We start from the raw sequence: 19,899 nt of genomic DNA, 5'->3' as shown, positions 1-19,899 counted from the left end.
GTTTTTCTACAAATGTTTGCCTTCAATAAGGAATTAGCTTACATATACATTTCTAGCTATTCGGGTAATGACTTGGGTATAGTTTTAAGGGGTTGCAGAGTGGAAAATTGTTCATGACAGTGGGGGAAGATAGTGGAGAAAATGATAGCATCCTGCAAGACTAAAGAGGTTCAATTTAAAGTAAACAGTTCATACTTCATCCTTTAAGAGGGGGAACCCTCACTATGCATCAGGCCCAATGGTGTAGCTGAGAGGGTACTGAAAGCCTATACCAACCAGCAGGCTGGAATGTTCAAAGACATCTTCAACCTCTCATTGCTGCTTCAAAAGGACATCAATCATTCTGGAGCCCGAAAAGAGCAGCATGAGCTGCACTATTGCCCAATAGCATGCACATCTACTGTGATGAACTTTGAGAGATGTGTGATGGCTAGAATTAACTCCTGCCCAAGCAAAGACCCAGACCTGCTGCAAATTGCCTATTGCCACAATAGGTCTACAGCAGATGCAATTTCATTGGCTCCCCACTCAGCTTTGGACCACCTGGTCAACAGGAACACCTATGTCAGGTTGCTATTTATTGACTTCAACACCATTGTCCCCTCTGTTCTAATCACATGCTTCAAAACCTTGGCCTCTGTACCTCCCCCTGCATCTGGATTTTTGACTTCCCCATCAGCACACCACAGTCAGCTTAGATCAATAGTAACATCTCCATCTCACTGACAGTCACAGACGCACCTCAAGGATGCATGCTTAGCCCACTGCTCCAGCCTCTCCATACATGACCGTGTGGCTAGGCACAGATCAGGTATCATCTGCAAAATTCACCGATGATGCTACTCTTGATGGCAGAATCTCAGCAGGTGACAGGGAAGCGAAACAAATTAGCTGGCTGAGTGGTGTCGTGACAACAACCTCACACTTAATGTCATCAATACCAAGGAATTGAATGGGGACATCAGGACAACACACACCAAACACCATTTTAGGATCAGCAGTGGAAAGGGTGATCAGCTTCAAGTTGCTGGGTCTCAGAGGATCTATCCTGGGCTCAATACATTGACGCAGCTACTAGCTATATTTCACTAGAGGTCTGAGGAGATTTGGTATGTCACTCATAAATTTCTATAGATGTGCCATGAACTGGTTGCATCACTGGCTGGTAATGAGGATCCAATGCACAAGATGGAAGGGAACCAGAGACCTTGTAAGTTGTGCTGCTGTTCCAAACTGTACTTATGTGTGCACACTTTTGGGAGCTGTAGTCTGCCCTGCAACAGTACAGGCTCATGAAGAGACCCTGAGAATCATGATATGTTTCCCATATCGAATCCTACAGGAATATAGGACAGAAATAGGCTCATCAGCCCAACTGGACCATGCTGACCAAGGTGATCATCCAAGCTGGTCCGATATTTGGTCCATCTCCCTCTAAGCATTCCTATTTCTGTACTTATCCAAACATCTTTTAAAAGCTGTCATTGTACCTGCCTCAACTGCCTTCTTTAGCAGCTCAATCCATATATGCACCACCCTCTTGATGAAGAAATTGCCTCTCAGGTTCCTTTTAAATCTTTTCCTCTCACATTAAACCAATATCCTTTCATTTTTGGTTCTCTTTTCCTGGGAGAATGATTGTGCATTCATCCTAATGAATGCCCCACATGAGTTTATCCACCTCCACCTCTTAGTTATTTATATCTCAAGAAATAAAGTTTTACCAGCCCAACCTCTTCCTGTAACTCAGGCCCTGAAATCCCAGCAATATTTTCTTTTTTTTTTGTCAGATTATCTTAGTTAGATACTCCGTTAGATATTAACGATGAAATTAATTATTCAATTGCTAGCATTACCTTTAGCTATCTGAGAAAAAGGGTGTTTGAAAAATCAAAAATCTGTTGTGAACACAAAGTACACTACAGATGTTGTGGTCAAAGCAAGACGTACAACAAGCTGGAGGAAATCAGCAGGTCGGGCAGCGTCCGTGGAAACGAGCAGTCAACGTTTCGGACCGAGACCCTTCGTCAGGACTGAAGAGGGAGGGGGCCAGGGCCCTATAAAGAAAGTGGGGGGAGGGGTGGGAAGGAGAAGGCTGGTGGGTGTCAGGTTAAAAACCAGTCAGAGGAAAGATCAAGGGGTGGGGGAGGGGAAGCAGGGCGGGGATAGGCAGGAAAAGCGAAGAAGGAATGTAAGGTGAAAGCATTGTGTAGTGGAAGGCAGAATCATGAGAGAGGTGATAAGCAGCTGGAGGAAATATGGACATATCCGAATGGGAATGTGAAGCAGAGTTGAAGTGGGTGGCAACCAGGAAATCCTGTCTGTTGTGGCAGACGGAGTGGAGGTGCTCGGCGAATCAGTCCCCCAATCTGTGTCAGGTCTCTGCGGCGACATATCCCATTTGGATATGTCCATACATGGCCTCCTCTACTGCCATGATGAGGCCAAACTCAGGTTGGAGGAGCAACACCTCATAGACCATCTGGGCAGTCTCTAGCCCCTTGGTATGAACATTGAATTCTCCAACTTCTGGTAATTCCCTCCCTCTCCCTTCCCCCACCCCAGTTTCATTCTACCTCCTCCTCCAGATGCCTATCACCTCTCTCATGATTCTGCCTTCTACTGCATTGAAGGAGATCCAACCGTGGAGAGAAAAGAAAGCACATCTTCACATAAATGTTGATGAAAGTTTAAGAAAGATCTCATTTTAGAAACATAATTATAATGGATGCTTATGCAGGAGGGATTGTCTGAGTCAATAAAAAGATGACATTGTTATGGACCATGATGGCAACCTAAAGCATGGCCAGGCACACAAGGACAAGATAGGTAACTTTTTAGTTTACGTTGTGGGCAACATTTTAATTGACTTGAATTATGAATTGAAATAACAAATATAGGTGATTCCAATAAAACTGTGTGTGATAGGGAAATTTCACAGAGGTTCATGAGCAACTGCCTAAAATCCATAAGAGACACCCAAAAGTATTTAGGAAGCAAAATCTTTGTTGTCCAGTGTTATCGAGAAGTAGACTGTTGAGGAAATGTGGAAAATCTCTTCAGGGAGACAAGTTAAGAATAAAGGAGCATAAAAATAAATTGTATGCAGGTCTATGGACGCACAGTGGAGAGTATCCTAACCTGGGCCTTGGTACTTCCCTCTGCAACTGGATCCTCGACTCTTCACTGGGAGACCGCCATCTGTGTGGATTGGAAATAACATCTCCACCTTCATGACAATCAACATTGCCGAACCTCAGGGATGTGTGCTTATCCTACTGCTCTGCTCCCTCTCTGCCCCCATGACTGTGTGGCCAGGCACAGCTCAAATGCCATAAATACCAATATTGTTGGCAGAATTTCAGATGGTGACGAGAGGGCATACTGGAGTGAGATACATCAGCTAGTGGAGTGGTGCTGCAGCAACAACCTGGCACTCAATGTCAGTAAGAACAAAGAGTTGATTGTGGACTTCAGAAAGGGTAAGACAAGGGAACACATACCAGTCTTCACAAAGGAATCAGAAGTTGAAAGAACTTCTTGGGTGTCAATATCTCTAAAGATCTATCCTGGGCCCAACATATCAAAGCAACTACAAAGAAGGCACACAACAGTGGTTATGTTTCATTAGGAGAGTGAGGACAGCTGATATGCACCAAAGACACTTGCAAATGTCTTCAGATGTACAGTGGACAGCAATCTAAATGGCTGAATTGCTGTCTTGTATGGGGGGGGGGGGTGGGAGGCTACTGCACAGGATCAAAAGAGGCTGCAGAAAGTTATGAACTTAGTCATCTCAATCATGGGCAGTATCCAGGACATCTTCAAAGAGCAATACCTCAAAAAGGTGGCATCGATCATTAAGGACCCCCAAGAACCAGGACATACCCTCTTCTCACTGCTACCATCAGAGAGGTGGTACAGGAGCCTGAAGGCACATGCTCAATGATTCAGGAATAGCTTCTTCCCTCTGCAGATTTCTGAATGGACATCGAACTAACGAACACTACCTCACTACTTTTTTTAGATTTTGTTTTTGCACTACTTATGATAATTCATATTTTTTCTCTTTTTTTATCAATTGCATTGTGTTGCTGCTGCATGACACATGCCGGTGATATTAAACCTGATTCCGATTCTGAAGACCCTACAATTGAAGCCATCTCACTATTACCATGGTGCAGGAGATACAGAAGCCTTCGACCCTACACCACCAGTTTCAGAAACAAATCTTACTCTAAAAAACTGAACTGGTGTGAATAACTTCATTCACCGATACTCTAAACTAACCTTACAATCTGCAGACTCAGTTTCAAGTGCTCTTTACAACTCATGTTATCAGTATTATTTTTAACTGCAGTTTGTCTTCTTTTGCATCTTGGTGTTTGTCAATCTTTGCTTATGTATAATGTTTTTTTCCCCCCACACAATTATATTGTATTCTTTTCCTGTAAATGCCTGCATGAAAATGTAGTTTTTGATAACATTATTTTGATAATAAATTTACTCTGAATTTTAAATTTATTTCCAGGACGAAGTGGATGCAATATTAAATTCTATCAAGAATATGCGGTCAACCAATCTTTAATAGAAAGGAAGCCTGATGCATGTATTATGGAAAATGAATAATGTAAAACAAATAGGAATATGAAAATTAGAGTGAAGGACGCCATGTAAACATCAGTATAATCCAATTGGTCACATGGTGCTTTTTCAGTATTATAGTTGATTTGTAAAGTCGTTTTAAATGGTAAAAACTATTTAAAAAATCTGATAGGGGTTTGGATTGGTATACCTATGCAACAGAAGCACACGTCTTTTTCGGAGGCAGTAGTAATATTGGATAAATGTTTAAGTATTTGCCTCTCATTGTCTGGTAAATGTTTTACTGAATGTAAGATAAACGGATGTGAGAGTTCAAAACATCCTGGATTTTAGTTATCTACTGCAAATTGCATCATCCCGACTACGTGTGGGAATTGCAGTGTGTATGTGCACAGAGTCATGTGCCTGTTTGTAATCTGAGAAAATACTTTAGGCACGAGTAACAACATTTAATCTGTATTTTGCCTCCCTAACAGTTTTAATTGCTCTAGTACGTGGATGTGCTCGACAGCACATACGCCATCGCAACTAGTTCGAGATTATATTAAAAAAATACAAGTACAACTTCGGTACATTCAGTTTACAGATAATTTTTATTTGTTTTTCAAAATGTCTTTGTTGTAAATAAATTATCTTGTTTACTAAATAAAGGCTTTAAAATTGAAACGTTTTCCTTTTCTAATGAAAAACACGTGTCTGCGAGACGAAAAAAAATAGTGGGCAGGGCTGTAACCGAAGCTTTATAAAACCTCCCACATCTGCTCATACCAAAACGGTAACAGGCAGAGGGAAAATATACAGAACGTTACAAAAGATAGGTTTGAAAACAAACGGGCTGCGATTGCCAGCAGGCTCGGCTTTAGTGCAGATCTTTCTTTAACTCGAGGTAAGTTTTTAACAACTTTATTTGACAACTCTTGTTTCTTACAGCGTGTCAATTTTGATTTGTTTTGGGTACATGACTTTCAACGGACGATGCCAAAAGCGATGACATTCTTTTCAAAGCCGTTAGAATTTAATCAAGAGTAAAAGAAGTTCTGAGTACAGTAATCGTGATCTTTCAGAGAAGTCAGCAACGCAATATTTAGGAAACGAGAATGAGATTGGGGGTGGAGCGAATAAGTTGTTTGTATTTCTTGATGTTGCCACAAGAAGGGTGGTCAGTCACGCTGGAATCTTTTCCAACTTGGTTTTCTAATTGTTTTAATTAATAAAATTGTAAATGCGGTTTTTAAATAACTCGTGTTTTTCTCCACCTCATTTCTTTAAACACTACAAAACTCCACACAACTCCCGGTATCTGATCCTCCCACGCTCCCAGTAGCACATTACTCGGAGTGAATATAAATACTGTATATGATCATATAAGCCTTGAAACGTGAAACAAATCTCGCGACTTGTTGCTGCAGAGCGCGTCCTCCCGAAACTTTTATATGAGTAATATCCAAGTTATCCTACAAAAGACAAAATAATCTGAGGGCACGTCATTAATGTCACATGTACAAATAATGGTGTATGCTCCGTCATTGATCCTAAACGTAATTTACATGCCGTGGTTTATACAGCACTATATTTTTGTGTACGTGGCTAGTTGAGAAGGAAGAGATCAATAATACCAGATAATACCAGATGAAGAAAAAGCAGATGGCTGCGAATTGATTGCACAGTGCTTCCTAAAGTTTAGACAGATTTCTGGTTCGCTAAGTTTCAACTGTTATAAGTCTCAAGGTGTTTTAAAACTCCCCAGCAGCGATAGCTTCAAGTGTTTTTGTGTTCAGGTATTCGTCGCTGATGATTTATTTTATTATAATGGCATTCATGTTACCGAAAACTGAAATAAGACGTTTATTTTATGGCGAATTATAGTTTCAGTAAGTGTATATATAGTTTCTACTTGTAATGGTTCTACTTAGAGATACTTGTAATGGTTGTTTCGCTTCAAGTAGCCTTGCAAACCAGCTGTTGCGCAAATGCCGAGGGTTTGTTTTTGTCGTGCTGACTTCCAGAAAGTTTACCTGCGAACCACTTTCTCTTCTCCCAGCCGGATCTGTTCAATACATGAAAGATTTTCAAAATATGCAGTTGCTGGAAACTTGAATCGGTTGTGCAATTGCCTCCAATAACAAACTGGTTTCTCCCGCCCATCTTTCCGAACGTTTATTTTGAGGGGAAAGAAGAAGGAATAGCATGGGTTCTGGTGAAGGGTCTCGGCCCGAAACGCCGACTATTTACTCTTTCCATTGGTGCTGCCTGGCCTGCTGATTCCTCCAACATTTTCTGTGTTTGCCAGTATCTGCAGATTTTCTCGTGTTTGTGAATAACATGTTTTAATAGCATTTACTGTTAGAGACCCGTGCTCGGAGGACCCTGTTGCCTCGGCCTCTTAATTTCCCACGCCAGTTTGTAACTGATGTTATGTGCGTGTGTGCAGACCTCAGATTTTACGGAAGAGGCAGTTCAGTGCTATCGTTGGCAATTCCTCTCTCCCTTTAGGCAACACAATCGTGGACGAAAGCCTTACAAAAAAAAAACCCATAGTGCTGGGCAATACGTAGTTTATCGATAAAAGCGTCTATTGTGACTTTCGAATCGGGGGTTGTACTTTGAATGGGTAATTCAGTTCGGGGACGTGCGCGGATCTGGTTTTGTTTTTGAAGGAGCGAGACGTCACTCAAATCCCAGACGCCAATCCGCGTCGCCCGATTCCAACCGTCCTAACCGTGTCGGGTGTCCGGGCTCGCGCACCCGGCCTGTCAGTTAAGCGACAGTCCCGCCCACTGCTCCGTGCCAATTGGTGGTTGCGGGAGGAGTGCGCGCCCGCCCGCTCTGTCCAGGTGGCAATGCCTATGGCGAGCGACTACCTGAGTCTGAAGAGAGGGGCACGTTCCGTGCGACTTGCAGAGCTAGTTGTCACACTTAATCATCACCTATTTCTGACTTAAAAGTACAATTTGAATGAGGCATCATATTAAGTCAAAACCACTTAAAATTTTAACGTTAACTATTACAACTGGTAGTTTATAGTACAGGAGGCAGCCATTTGAGGATTGAATCTGCCTTGATTCCATGTAAGTGTTATCCGGATCATAATACTTCCAGTATTCTGTTTTCTGGGTTTTGATTTGTTTTACTTTTGAATATCACATCTAGATCTGTCTCCAATAATCTTCCTGCACTTTTTTCCCTTGAATGAACCACTTGCTGGGTTTTTTCTATGAAATTCACCTTTTCTTATTTAGTTCTTTTTAAACTAACTTGCAAAATCCAGCAGTTAAAACTTTATTAGTTTGTTTATTATTTTTGTTAATTTATTTGTTTTCAATTGTCACTTGGTGTCCCCTTGTTCTTCTTTCTTCTGCTAGTGGGAACAATTTCTATTGGCAAATATAGACATGCCCCAGAGATTTGTCTGCTTTCATGTGTTTTAAGATGTCCAGCACTTTGTCTGCTGTAAGTGGACTATCCCTAAGGCATCACCTTTAGAAGTTTTGAAGTCTTCAGGACTTCATCCATGGTATAAACAGGAGCAATATTCACTGAGGACTTTGACAGTGTCTTGTGGCTCCACATACAGATATCCACTTTGGTCTTTGAGAGGCCCCATTCTCTCTCTAGTTATTCTTTTTCCTTGATATACTTAAAATCTTATTGCATTCTGTCAATCATCTCTACGAAAGTTATCAAGAGGACTTCTGATTTTCTAATTGGGTTTACTCCTGCATCCTTAACTGTTTGCTCATCCTGCCCTGGTACATTCAGAAAGCAGTCAACTCTCATAAAATAGGGGTCAAATGTATCATTGCTTCAATATTGTCTGTACCTAATTGCAGAAAGAGCTGGGAAATTTCCCTTTTCCAAGAGATGGGAAGGGAACTGAATCATAATACTCACGACTGGCTCTTGCTGTGTATAAAGATATTTAGGCATTTGACAGTGTCCTGAAGACTTTCTGAAATGGTTGACTTGGAAACCATGTTATGTTGGTTGTGATTCCAACTATGTTTTCCATTGACCTCAATTTGACTGGGCTCTTGGTTTGGGGATAGTCATTTTCTAGTCTTCCACATTTTTTGTTATTCATAATGCTTATGGAAGCTATATCAGTCATATTCGAACAAGTTAATTATTGATAGCATTACCCAAAACATCACTTATGATTGAGAGTGACTGGATGTATTGATTTAATCCAGTATATTTAGGCTACTAGAACAGCTGGATTGAATGTATGGCTAATTATGAAATACATCTTGCATTGATTCTGTCAAAACTCCCTCGGGCTTAGTCTGGAAGCTTTGTCCTGGTCCCTTTCATCCAATTTTTTCAGCACCAATGTTACCAAGTCAGGATAGAAAATTTTAGCATCCAGAGTATTCTTGTTTCTACTGTGCTTCACTTCTTTTGCGTGATGTTCTACATAGATTACTGATTAATTAACTGAGGAATAGTAGTGGTGGTGATCAGATTTTCTTTCCTCGTATTTGATCCTTGATGCAGTTTTTAGTCAGTATTGGAACAATGTTCAAGTGCGCCTCAGAGGTGAGGCAGAATGTACAACGATTGAAATACTGGTTGAAAGATGTGAATCAACTTTGTTCAACTGAACTATCTCAGCTCACAAGAATTTTGGTGTTCATGCACACTCAACTCAGTGACTTGTTTGAATCTGATATCTGTATAGTCTGTAGGTTTTTTTTGGCAAAGTGAGTGCCCTTTCAATCCATTTTTAGAGCAATTAAAGAGCCACTTTGTTCTGGATCTGAAGTTGCATGTGGCACACAGGGTAAGAATGTCCTATTTCTTTACTTTAGGACAGCAGCAAAGTAGTTGGGTTAATTCAGCAATTTGGTAATTTCATCATACACTAGATTTTTTGTGAAGTTATTTTTGTGTAAGTCAATTTTTCAGTCACTTAGTGGATTTTATTTCAGACCATAAATCATTACTACAGGTCTACTGGATAACTATTCATATCTTAACTGACTGGTTTATTCCTCTCTATGACCATTCCTCAATGGTATGAAAATGAGAAGCAAAAGATGTCCTAAAGCACAGAACTGAAATCTGGTACGCATTTACTAAATTTTGGCAGAAAGGCTGATAGAATGAGGAACTTTTGCTTCCTCAGGAAATTATCAAGTCAGACAACTTGGATCATTTCAAATGGAAAATGGTCTTAAGGAAGATGTGTTGAAAATGAAGCAGATAATTTGTAATGTAATTAATGTGCAGTGGTGTAAACAACACTGACAGTTGGACTGATGAACTTTGAAGATGGGGGGGGGGAGAATTAAAATGTTAGAAACAACCTTCCTCACTGCATCAAAAAGAGTTTAAAAAATGACTTGAGAGTAAACTGCTGGTACACACTTATAAACAATGAAATGTATAAACTTAGATAGTGTAGAAGCCTTGAAAGTTAATCTTAATTGGATGTTTAAAATGAATTGCAGTATTTAATCAGTACTTGGAGATCCAAGATAAGGGCAGAACAGAATGTAGATTTGAAAACAGTAAAACAGTCTTGGTAGTTTTGAGCATTATAGCTTTGAATGATAAAATACACTCAACCTACTCTGTTAAAGGAAGAGTTGTAGACAATGCTAAATTACCAACACAGCAAGTCCTTTTGCTGCAAGACCAAATAACATCAAAAAGTCACATTTTAGAAATTTAGGTTTGATACCATGGTACATGTCTTGTAGCCTTGTGCTTTAGTTGACATCAAAAATAGGCAATAGACACATTGGTAATCCAGCAAATGTTTATGATTCAACAGACCGAGTACAAAATTGACTAGTTTATTTATTGTCAACTCTTTTATTTTGCAAAGAGAATTCAGTGACCCAAACTCAACTCTTAACATGATTTTATCAACACTGGTTGTTGTTTACAATGTTTAATATGCACGTGCAAATCTCTAGCAATGCAATTTATTACAGCAGTACAAATGAAATGTTGGACTTGCTCATGAACTCTTGAGTGTGGATAACTAGCATACTCATCAGATACCTGAATGAACAATAAACCAACCCATGAACAGTACACTTTTTTTAAAACTACCTAATGTATATATTATTGTAATTCATTGTATTTTTATGTATTGCTCTGTACTGCTACCACAAAACAAATTTCATGACGTATGTCAGTATTAAACCTGATTGATTTTGGGCTTTAATTTAACTGAACCTGATGAACTGGTACATTTGCTGGTGAAAGTTGTAGACACCCATTTTGTGCTCTTTTGTGTCTTTGTAACTAATTATTCGTTACATGATCCCTTTTGGCAGGAAATGCAAGAACATCTGCAGGGGAAGTTTGACCTCACAAGCACAAAAACAGCACTGGAAGTATCTGGTTGGGCAACATCTGTGAAGAGAATGGGTCAATGACACTTAAATTTTCAAATTCTTTTAGCTGCTGTTGACATCGAAGTGTTAACTGCTGTCTTCCCACAAAAAAAACACATGGGAGTTTACGGAATTTTGTATTTTAATTTTGACAGAAGACCAATATGGCATTGAACAATAGAACGTGTCATTTACTGCCAACTTCAACAGCAGTCACGAGTAATTCAGCCTAGTTTCTTTGCCCCACCTGATCCAATTATCTTTGTATCTCGTGACAGCTGGAGAATAGGGCAACAGTTAACTTATTGTCTTCTGTTACAATATTAAATTGTGCACTTGTGTTGGAGCTCAGAAGGTGAGTATCAGCAAGTTAGGGGCGGAGTTTACCAAATTGCAACTGATTATGCCTGGATTGCTTTTATAAACATTTGGCAGATGTTGCTGCATGATGTACTGTATGTCCATAACAATAACACTGGATGAAATTTTTCTCCAGTTTTTACTACAAATGTTAAAGGCCAGTTTCACTTGTTTTATTTATCTACTAATAATAAAATAAAAGCTCCACATACCTATCCAAAAGTCTCTTAAAAGACCCTATCATATCTGCTTCCACCACCGTTGCAGGCAGTCCATTCCACACACTCACCACTCTCTGAGTAAAAAAACTTACCCCTGACATCTCCTCTGTACCTACTCCCCAGCACCTTAAACCTGTGTCCTCTTGTGGCAACCATTTCAGCCCTGGGGAAAAGCCTCTGACTATCCACATGATCAATGCCTCTCATCATCTTGTACATTTTGAGCATCTAAGGAATAGAGAAAAATGTTTACTGTTGTTCAGAGATATTTTCTTTTTCACAATTAATTTTTTTGCATCCAAAACAAAGCTTTTGGTATTCATTTTCATAGAACTTAGAATATTCCAGCCCAGTAAAGTCCATTCTACATAGTCCTCTATTTTTTTTAACATCTTAATGGCTCTAAAGCAGAGGTCACCAACCTTTTTTGCACCGCGGACCGGTTTAATATTGACAGTATTCTTGCGGACCGGGTTGGGGGGGGTTGCGGTGGGGGTGTTAATCATGACTGGAATATAGGTGAAAGGTCAACTATAAGTCACTTACAAGTGGCTAATACACGCAATTTTGTTTCTAAGAGGGTTTATCTAACAAATTTAATATTAAGCACACAGCACATATTTTCCTGGAATGAACATATAAGATCATTGCAACACATTAATGTTGCTTAATCAGTGGGAGCCCTGGGCTTGATTCTCTACAGCAGTACTTGAAGCGGGTTCCTTATGTCCAGTCTATTCCGCAATTTAGTTTTCATGGCTCTCAGCACTTGCTTCTGTCCAGCTTGCTCACGTTTTTTCTGCTCAAAAAACTCAACAGGTTTGTCTTTAAGTACAGGGTGCCTGGACTCAAGGTACCAAAGCAGTTTTGAGGGCTTCATTGCCTCATTAGACAACCTCCAGGCCCAAACTCCAGCCTCCTGCCCGTCCGCCACCAGACTCCTTGGCCAGGTGCAGCTGGTCATGGGTGGGGTGAGAGGACAAGGTAAGGGCTGGAGGTCCCCGTGCCAGGGCCGTGGCGGTCACAGTCCGGAGAGAGCGAGTGAGGAGGAGTGCGACAGTCTGCGTGCCCGCCCACCCTTGTAGGTAGTAGATCTATCGGCCAACAAAAGTTTGACTTGAGGGATGACTTTCAGTAGATCGCAGCGAAGTAGCTGCTCTGCTACTTATGAAACCCTGAGGCCGAATTAGGTGGTCTGCGAATATTTTAGCACTGGGTTCCCCACGAACATTCAGTGTGGTAAGCAGGTTTAGAGGCAACACCCATCTGTCCGCGCTCCAGGCCAGTAGCAACGGCACTTATCGCTGGCCGTGCAAGGCGGCCAGTTACCCAAGACCAACCAGTGATCCCTGGCGCTAGGGTATCACTGCATTTATGCGACTGATGACCTCGCGTGTGTTCAACAGTGGGCGTGACAGTGAATGAGGAAAGGTGCAGCTGACTTATATCATTTCATATTGCCAAATCATATTGTTTCCTCACGGCCCGGTAGCACATGCTTTGCGGCCCGGTACCGGTCCGTGGCCAAGTGGGGACCACTGCTCTAAAGTACCGGACTCTACAGCCATCCCTGCCAATGTGTTCTATGCACTTAATGCTTTGTTTTTTAAAATAGAAAATGTAACTCTGAAATCCCCCTATATTTTCCCCCAGTCATCTTAAAATCATGCCCCCCCCCCTTTATTAGCCATTTCCACCATGTTATTTTCTCTGGTTGTAAATGAGCAGCAAGCAGTTTGATAATTCAATGAGGAATATGTTTCTAAAACTGAATTACATTGCAAGGATGGATGGGGAGAATGTTTCTTTATTCAAGGGTAATTTAACGCTTGTTAAAGCCTCTTAATATTTGCATCATGTAGGGTTTATAATTTGTTCTTGATACTGCAGTATTTTGGAGTTAACATTATTTTGACATTGAATTGACTTTATTACTTACATTCTTCATATACATGAGGAGTAAAAATCTTTACATTATGTCTTATTGGCTTTCCTTTTGAGCTCTAGGTTTCTATTTTAATTTTCCTTGAATTCAGAATTGTATTTTCCTCAGTTCAGATGCCCTAATGTCATTCCCTGTTGTGACTCGGTACCTTTCCTCACAACTTGTGGTCAATAATTAAAAGCCCTTAACTATCCTGCTTGCTTTTTAATGCAAGACACAGTTGTAAAAAAGATTCATAAACAGCCAGTAAAACTCTTGGTGTAGATGGGAATCTCAGCTTTCATGTGCTTTTTTTTTTGGCAGGGGCGGGGGAAAATTCAAATAGAAGCACATATTCTTCGTAGACCATTGCAGCTCAGCACTTTGGTCATCATTCCATAACTTGTTATTCTGTGGAAAAGGGTAGATTGGGGTAAGGTTTGAGGATTTTAATCTTGCCTTGTATTTTAAATTTCTTTGCAAAATCTTTGTTAGTCCATTTTCCAAGTTACATGGGATCCAAATACGAATATAGATGTTTGAGACTAAGCAGTAGTTGCAAGAAAAGGTTTGTGAGTCCTTTGCATTTACCAGGTTTTCTGTATTAATAACTCAAAATGTGGTCTGATCTTCATTTAAGTCACAATAATAAACAAACCCAATCTGCCTAAACTAAACACACAAACAATTGTACACCATTTAAGCAATCAGTCTAGGTTCAATAAAGTATGTGAAGCTCTGGGGTAATGCCTTCTACAAAAGCTATTTGGAGTCAGGTGTTCCAGTCAATGAGTTGAGATTGGAGGCATGGGTTTTAGAGGAGCCATGCTCTATAATATTAGAAAAAAGGCATAGGTTACTAACTGACAGAACCTGCTCTTTAGGAAGATCTGTTTATGTGCAACATGCCTCGATCACAACAACTTTCAGAGGACTTAGAAGGATTGCAGAGATCCCTGAAGCCGGAAAAGGCTACACTGTGGCGACCCACTTCCTAGCGCACTCGAACCGGCTCACAAATAGCCAGCGCGCTGGCATAAAGGCCAGTTCCAAAAGGGCGCCAGGTCTGCTTCACCAACAAACGGAAAAGCTCACGCGGGACTGTGAGTACATGCCCCCTACAGCATCCGCACGTGGGACAGGACTGTGAATACGTGCCTCCTACAGCATCCGCGCCCGGGAAGGGCGGGATCAGGGAGGCTTTAAAGCGAGGCCGCAAAGTTTGAATAAAATCTTCAACTGCAGTTTACCGACTCCGTGTCGTTATTTCAGCGCTGCGTGTAGCATACCGCTACAATTGGTGACCCTGACAGTCCAAACGATCTTTGGACCAGAGATGAATGATGCCGCACCTGTTCATGTAGTTTCGTTGAAACTGCCAAGCTTCTGAACGCTGCGACCTCACCTGTGGTTCCAGCAAGCAGAAGCCCAATTCCATGTTCGGCAGATAACCTCAGAGGTCACACGTTACTACTACGTGGTGAGCTCCCTCGACCAGACCACAGCGGCCCAGGTTGAGGAGTTCGTACAGTCTCCCCCAGCGGACGGCAAGTACACGGAATTCAAAGCCCTGCTCATAAGGACTCTCAGACTCTCACGGCGCGAGCAGGCTGCCTGTTTACTGCACCTGGATAGTTTCGGGGACAGACCTCCATCGGCTTTAATGAATGAGATGTTGTCTCTGGTCGGAGGACACAAGCCCTCCCTCATGTTTGAGCCGGCATTCCTGGAGCTGATGCCCGAGGACATATGCCTGCTGCTGTCTGACGCGGATTTCAGCGACCCCCGGAAGGTGGCAGCCCGGGTGGACTTGCTGTGGAACGCCAAGAAGGTGAGTGGGGCGTCCGTCGCACAGTTCACCAGGCCACAATCCCAGCAGCAAACCAGACCAGGCCCGGATACAGAGCCCGCTAACCCCAGAGGCAGGGGTGGGGAGCCCAAAGAACAATGGTGCTTCTACCACCAGCGGTGGGGCGTAGAAGCCTGCCACTGTAGCCCGCCATGCAAGTTCCCAGGAAACGCCAGGGCCAGCCGCCGCTGATGGCTACGGCGGCTGGCCATCGGGATAGCCTCCTGTATGTGTGGGACAAGCGGTCGGGACGCCGTTTTTTGGTCGACACTGGTGCCAAGATCAGCGTCTTACCTCCGACAAGTTACGACACCGGCAACAGGGCACCGGGTCCCCCCCGAGGGCTGTGAACGGCAGCACAGTAAGGACCTATGGCACCCGTATGGTGCAGCTACAGTTCAGCTCCAGCCAGTTCACGTGTGACTTCACACTGGCTGCCGTAGCCCAGCCGCTTCTGGGTGCGGATTTTTTGCGGGCTCACAGCCTACTGGTTGACCTGCCCAGGAAGAGACTGGTCGATGCTGAGACCTTTCAGATGTTCTTTCTGGGTGCAGCCCAGTTGCCAGCCCCTCACCTCGACTCCATCGCACTGTCCGACAACGACTTCAGGGTCCTGGCAGATTTCCCATCGGTTCTGGTACTGCAGTTCACGGCAGCCATGCCCCGACACAGCGTACAGCACCACATCCCGACCCAGGGACCACCCCTCCAAACCCGTGCTCGAAGTCTCCCCCCGGACAAGCTCCGACTGGCGAAGGAGGAGTTCAAGAGGATGGAGGAATTGGGGATCATACGGAGGTCCGACTGCCCATGTGCCTCCCCCCTGCACATGGTGCCCAAAGTGACGGGGCTGGAGACCATGCGGCGACAATCGCAGGCTGAACGAGGCGACAACACCGGACCGCTGCCCTGTGCCGCACATTCAGGATTTTGCAGCAAACCTGCACGGCGCACGGATCTTCACCAAGGTAGACCTGGTCCGGGGATACCATCAAATCCCGATGCATCCGGACGACGTCCCCAAAACGGCACTCATCACCCCCTTCGGCCTTTTCGAGTTCCTCCGCATGCTGTTCGGCCTGAAGAATACCGCACAGACGTTCCAGTGGTTAATGGACGCGGTGGGACGCGACCTGGACTTCGCTTTCATCTATTTGGATGACATCCTCATAGCAAGCAGCGGTCGTCAGGAGCATCTGTCCCACCTCCGTCAACTCTACGCCCGACTGAGTGAATACGGTCTAACAATCAACCCGGCCAAATGCCAGTTCGGGCTCGACACCGTCGACTTCCTGGGCCACAGGATTACTAAAGACGGGGCAACCCCTCTGCCCGCTAAGGTAGACGCAGTCTGCCATTTTCCCTGACCCACCACAATCAAAGGCCTTCTGGAATTCGTGGGTTTGGTAAATTTCTACCACCGCTTCCTCCCTTCAGCTGCCCGAATCATGCGCCCTCTGTTCGCCCTGATATCGGGTCCGGGCAAGGACATTACCTGGGACAAGGAGTCCGCCGCCACTTTCATTAAAACGAAAGAAGCCTTGGCAAACACCGCGATGCTAGTGCACCCCAGAATGGACATCCCTACCGCCCTCACAGCGGACGCATCTAACACGGCAGTCGGAGGGGTACTGGAGCAACTCATCGTGGGTCGCTGGCAACCCCTGGCGTTTTTCAGCAAACACCTGCAACTGCCTGAGCTCAAATACAGTGCTTTCGACCGGGAACTGTTGGCGCTCTACCTGGCAATCCGGCATTTCAGATACTTCTTGGAAGGTAGGCCCTTCACCGCGTTCACGGACCACAAGCCGCTTACCTTTACATTCACGAAGGTGTCCGACCCCTGGTCGTCCCGCCAGCAGCGCCATCTGTCCTACATCTCTGAATACACGACAGATGTCCGGCACATCTCGGGTAAGGACAATGTCGTGGCGGACGCGCTGTCTCGCCCTAACATTCATGCCCTTTCCCAAGGGGTAGACTTCGAGGTGCTGGCAGAGGCGCAGCAGCCAGACGAGGAGATCCCTAGTTACAGAACCGCAGTCTCCAGTTTGCAGCTCCAGGACCTCCCTGTAGGCCCAGGTGAGAGGACCCTACTCTGTGACGTCACCACCGGCCAACCCTGTCCCGTTGTCCCGGCAAACTGGCGGCGCCGTGTTTTCGACTCCATTCATAACTTAGTGCACCCTTCCATCAGGACAACTGTTCGGATGGTCTCCAGCAGGTTTGTTTGGCACGGTCTCCACAAGCAGGTCAGTGAATGGGCCAAAACGTGAATGCACTGCCAGACAGCCAAGGTGCAGCGGCACACCAAAGTTCTGCCGCAGCAGTTCCACCCCACTCACCGGCGTTTCGACCACATTCGTGTGGATATCGTGGGCCCCCTGTCAGTGTCTCGCGGAGCGCAGCAGCTCCTCACTATCGTGGACCAGTTCACCAGATGGCCAGAGGCGATCCCGCTCACCAAAACACCACCTCCGAATCTTGCACCCGGGCACTGATCACCACCTGGGTGTCCCGCTTTGGTGTACCGGCCCACAATTACTTCTGACAGAGGCGCCCAGTTCACCTCCAGCCTGTGGTCAGCTATGGCCAGCCTTTTGGGGACACAGCTGCACCACACAACTGCCTACCACCCACAGTCGAATGGCCGTCACCTAAAGTTGGCTCTCATGGCCCACCTGCGAGGAACTGACTGGGTGGATGAGCTTCCCTGGGTCCTACTCGGCATCCACACGGCGCCCAAAGACGATCTGCACACCTCGTCGGCCGAGTTGGTGTACGGCGCACCCCTGGTCGTCCCCGGGGAGTTCATACCAGCCCCAAGGGGGCACAACAAAGAACCCGCAGCAGTCCTGGGCAGACTACGTGAGAGGCTCGGCAACCTGGCCCCCATACCCACTTCGCAGCATGGGCAGAACCTGACCTATGTACCCAAAGACCTGCAGAACTGTAAGTTTGTGTTTGTACGAAGGGGCGGGCATCAGCCACTGCTGCAATGGCCCTACGAGGGGCCGTTTACTGTGCTCAGCAGCAACGGGTCCACGTTCGTGCTGGACGTTAGTGGGAGAGAGGAGGTTTTCACGGTGGACCGGCCCATGTGGACGTGGTGCAACCGGTCGAGTTCCCGGCACCGCGGCGCAGGGGCTGACCTCCCAAACAGGGTCCAGCCCAGACTGTGGAGATTGGGGGGTGTATCGCCAGTTCTGGGGGGGGGGGGGGGCGGTTATGTGGCGACCCACTTCCTAGCGCATTCGAACCGGCTCACAAATAGCCAGCACGCCAGCATAAAGGCCAGTCCCAAAAGGGCGCCAGGTCTGCTTCACCAACAAAGGGAAAAGCTCGCGCGGAACTGTGAGTACGTGCCCCCTACAGCATCCGCGCGTGGGACAGGACTGTGAATACGTGCCTCCTACAGCATCCGCGCCCGGGGAGGGCGGGATCAGGGAGGCTTTAAAGCGAAGCCGCGAAGTTCAAATAAAATCTTTAACTGCAGTTTACCGACTCCGTGTCGTTATTTCAGCGCTGTGTGTAGCACACCGCTACAACACAAGCATTTCTGAAGACCTGTCACATGAATGGCTAGAAAATCTATCCTATTGAACTGGAAAAAAATTAATCCTCCAACTATATTTCAGTGGTTTTCTTAAACTATTTCTTGTTGGAGTTTAGAAAAAATTAGAAGTTTTGTCGTCGACCCTTCAGTTAAATTTGAAGAAACTTGGAGACCATTTATTCAACATTTACGTATGAGCTAAACTGACTTTTCCTAAACATTATTCTTATCATCTTTAATTATTTGGATAGAGGTGCGGAGTTATTGACGCTACTGTGTATATTTGATAATAACGCAATAGCCCATGTTGGTTAGATTTTTTTTTCTTGTTTTTTTGGGGGTTTTTCTTATTTTTTCCATTACCTGTAACCACTATGAGTTCGGGAGGTTGTTATATATGGATTATCATCTATTTGTATTTATACCTTACCCTATTAATTATGTACTCTCAAGCTCTTTGTACTTAATGTTTCATTTATGTTTGTTTAAAATCAAAAGATTTAAAAGGAGCATTTCTAAAGACCTAAGTGTGAGTCCACAGAATGAGAAATTGTCTACAAATGGAGGAAACTCGGTACTGTTGCTACTCTCCCTCGGAGTGAGCATCCTGCAAAGATTACACCAAGAGCACAACGTGGAATGCTGAAGGAGGTGAAAAAGAACCCAAGGGTAACAGCAAAAGGCTTGCAGAAATCTCTAACACTTGTTAAACTCTCTTCACGTGTCCACTATAAGAAGAACACTGAATAAGAATGGTGTTCATGGAAGGACACCACGGAGGAAACCACTGATATCAAACAAAAAAAGTTGATGCATGTCTCAAGTTTGCAAAAGACCCCCTGGATGTTCCACAATGCTTCTGGGACAATGCTCTGTGGACAGATGAGACAAAAGTGGAATTTCTGGCAGAAATGCATAGTGCTATGTTTGGAGGAAAAAGGGCACTGAACACCAACACCGAAACCCCAACCCATCATCATGGCTTGGGGCTGCTTTGCTGCTTCAGTGTCTGGACAGCTTACACTTGCTGAGGGAAG

At 44.3% G+C, this 19,899-nt stretch overlaps 1 protein-coding gene across 4 annotated transcripts in view; it reads left to right on the top strand.

Annotated features, from left to right (window-relative positions):
• Positions 1 to 5,338: 5,338 nt before the first annotated feature.
• The window catches only part of LOC132396849 (protein NDRG1-like), a 73,710-nt gene continuing 59,149 nt past the window's right edge, over positions 5,339 to 19,899 (top strand). For 2 of the 4 annotated variants that reach the window (XM_059974853.1, XM_059974836.1), the window contains exon 1: positions 5,339 to 5,491. The gene's annotated coding sequence lies outside the window, so the exon portion shown is untranslated. Of the gene's footprint in view, positions 5,492 to 13,871; positions 13,891 to 19,899 lie in introns of those variants that run through there. The other 2 variants (XM_059974844.1, XM_059974864.1) reach the window with 2 other exon arrangements.

This window comes from Hypanus sabinus, chromosome 1, assembly GCF_030144855.1.
Source record: "Hypanus sabinus isolate sHypSab1 chromosome 1, sHypSab1.hap1, whole genome shotgun sequence".
NCBI lineage: Eukaryota > Metazoa > Chordata > Chondrichthyes > Myliobatiformes > Dasyatidae > Hypanus > Hypanus sabinus.
The sequence above is the reverse complement of the archived record's forward strand: the minus strand, read 5'-3'. Positions and strand labels throughout refer to the sequence as shown.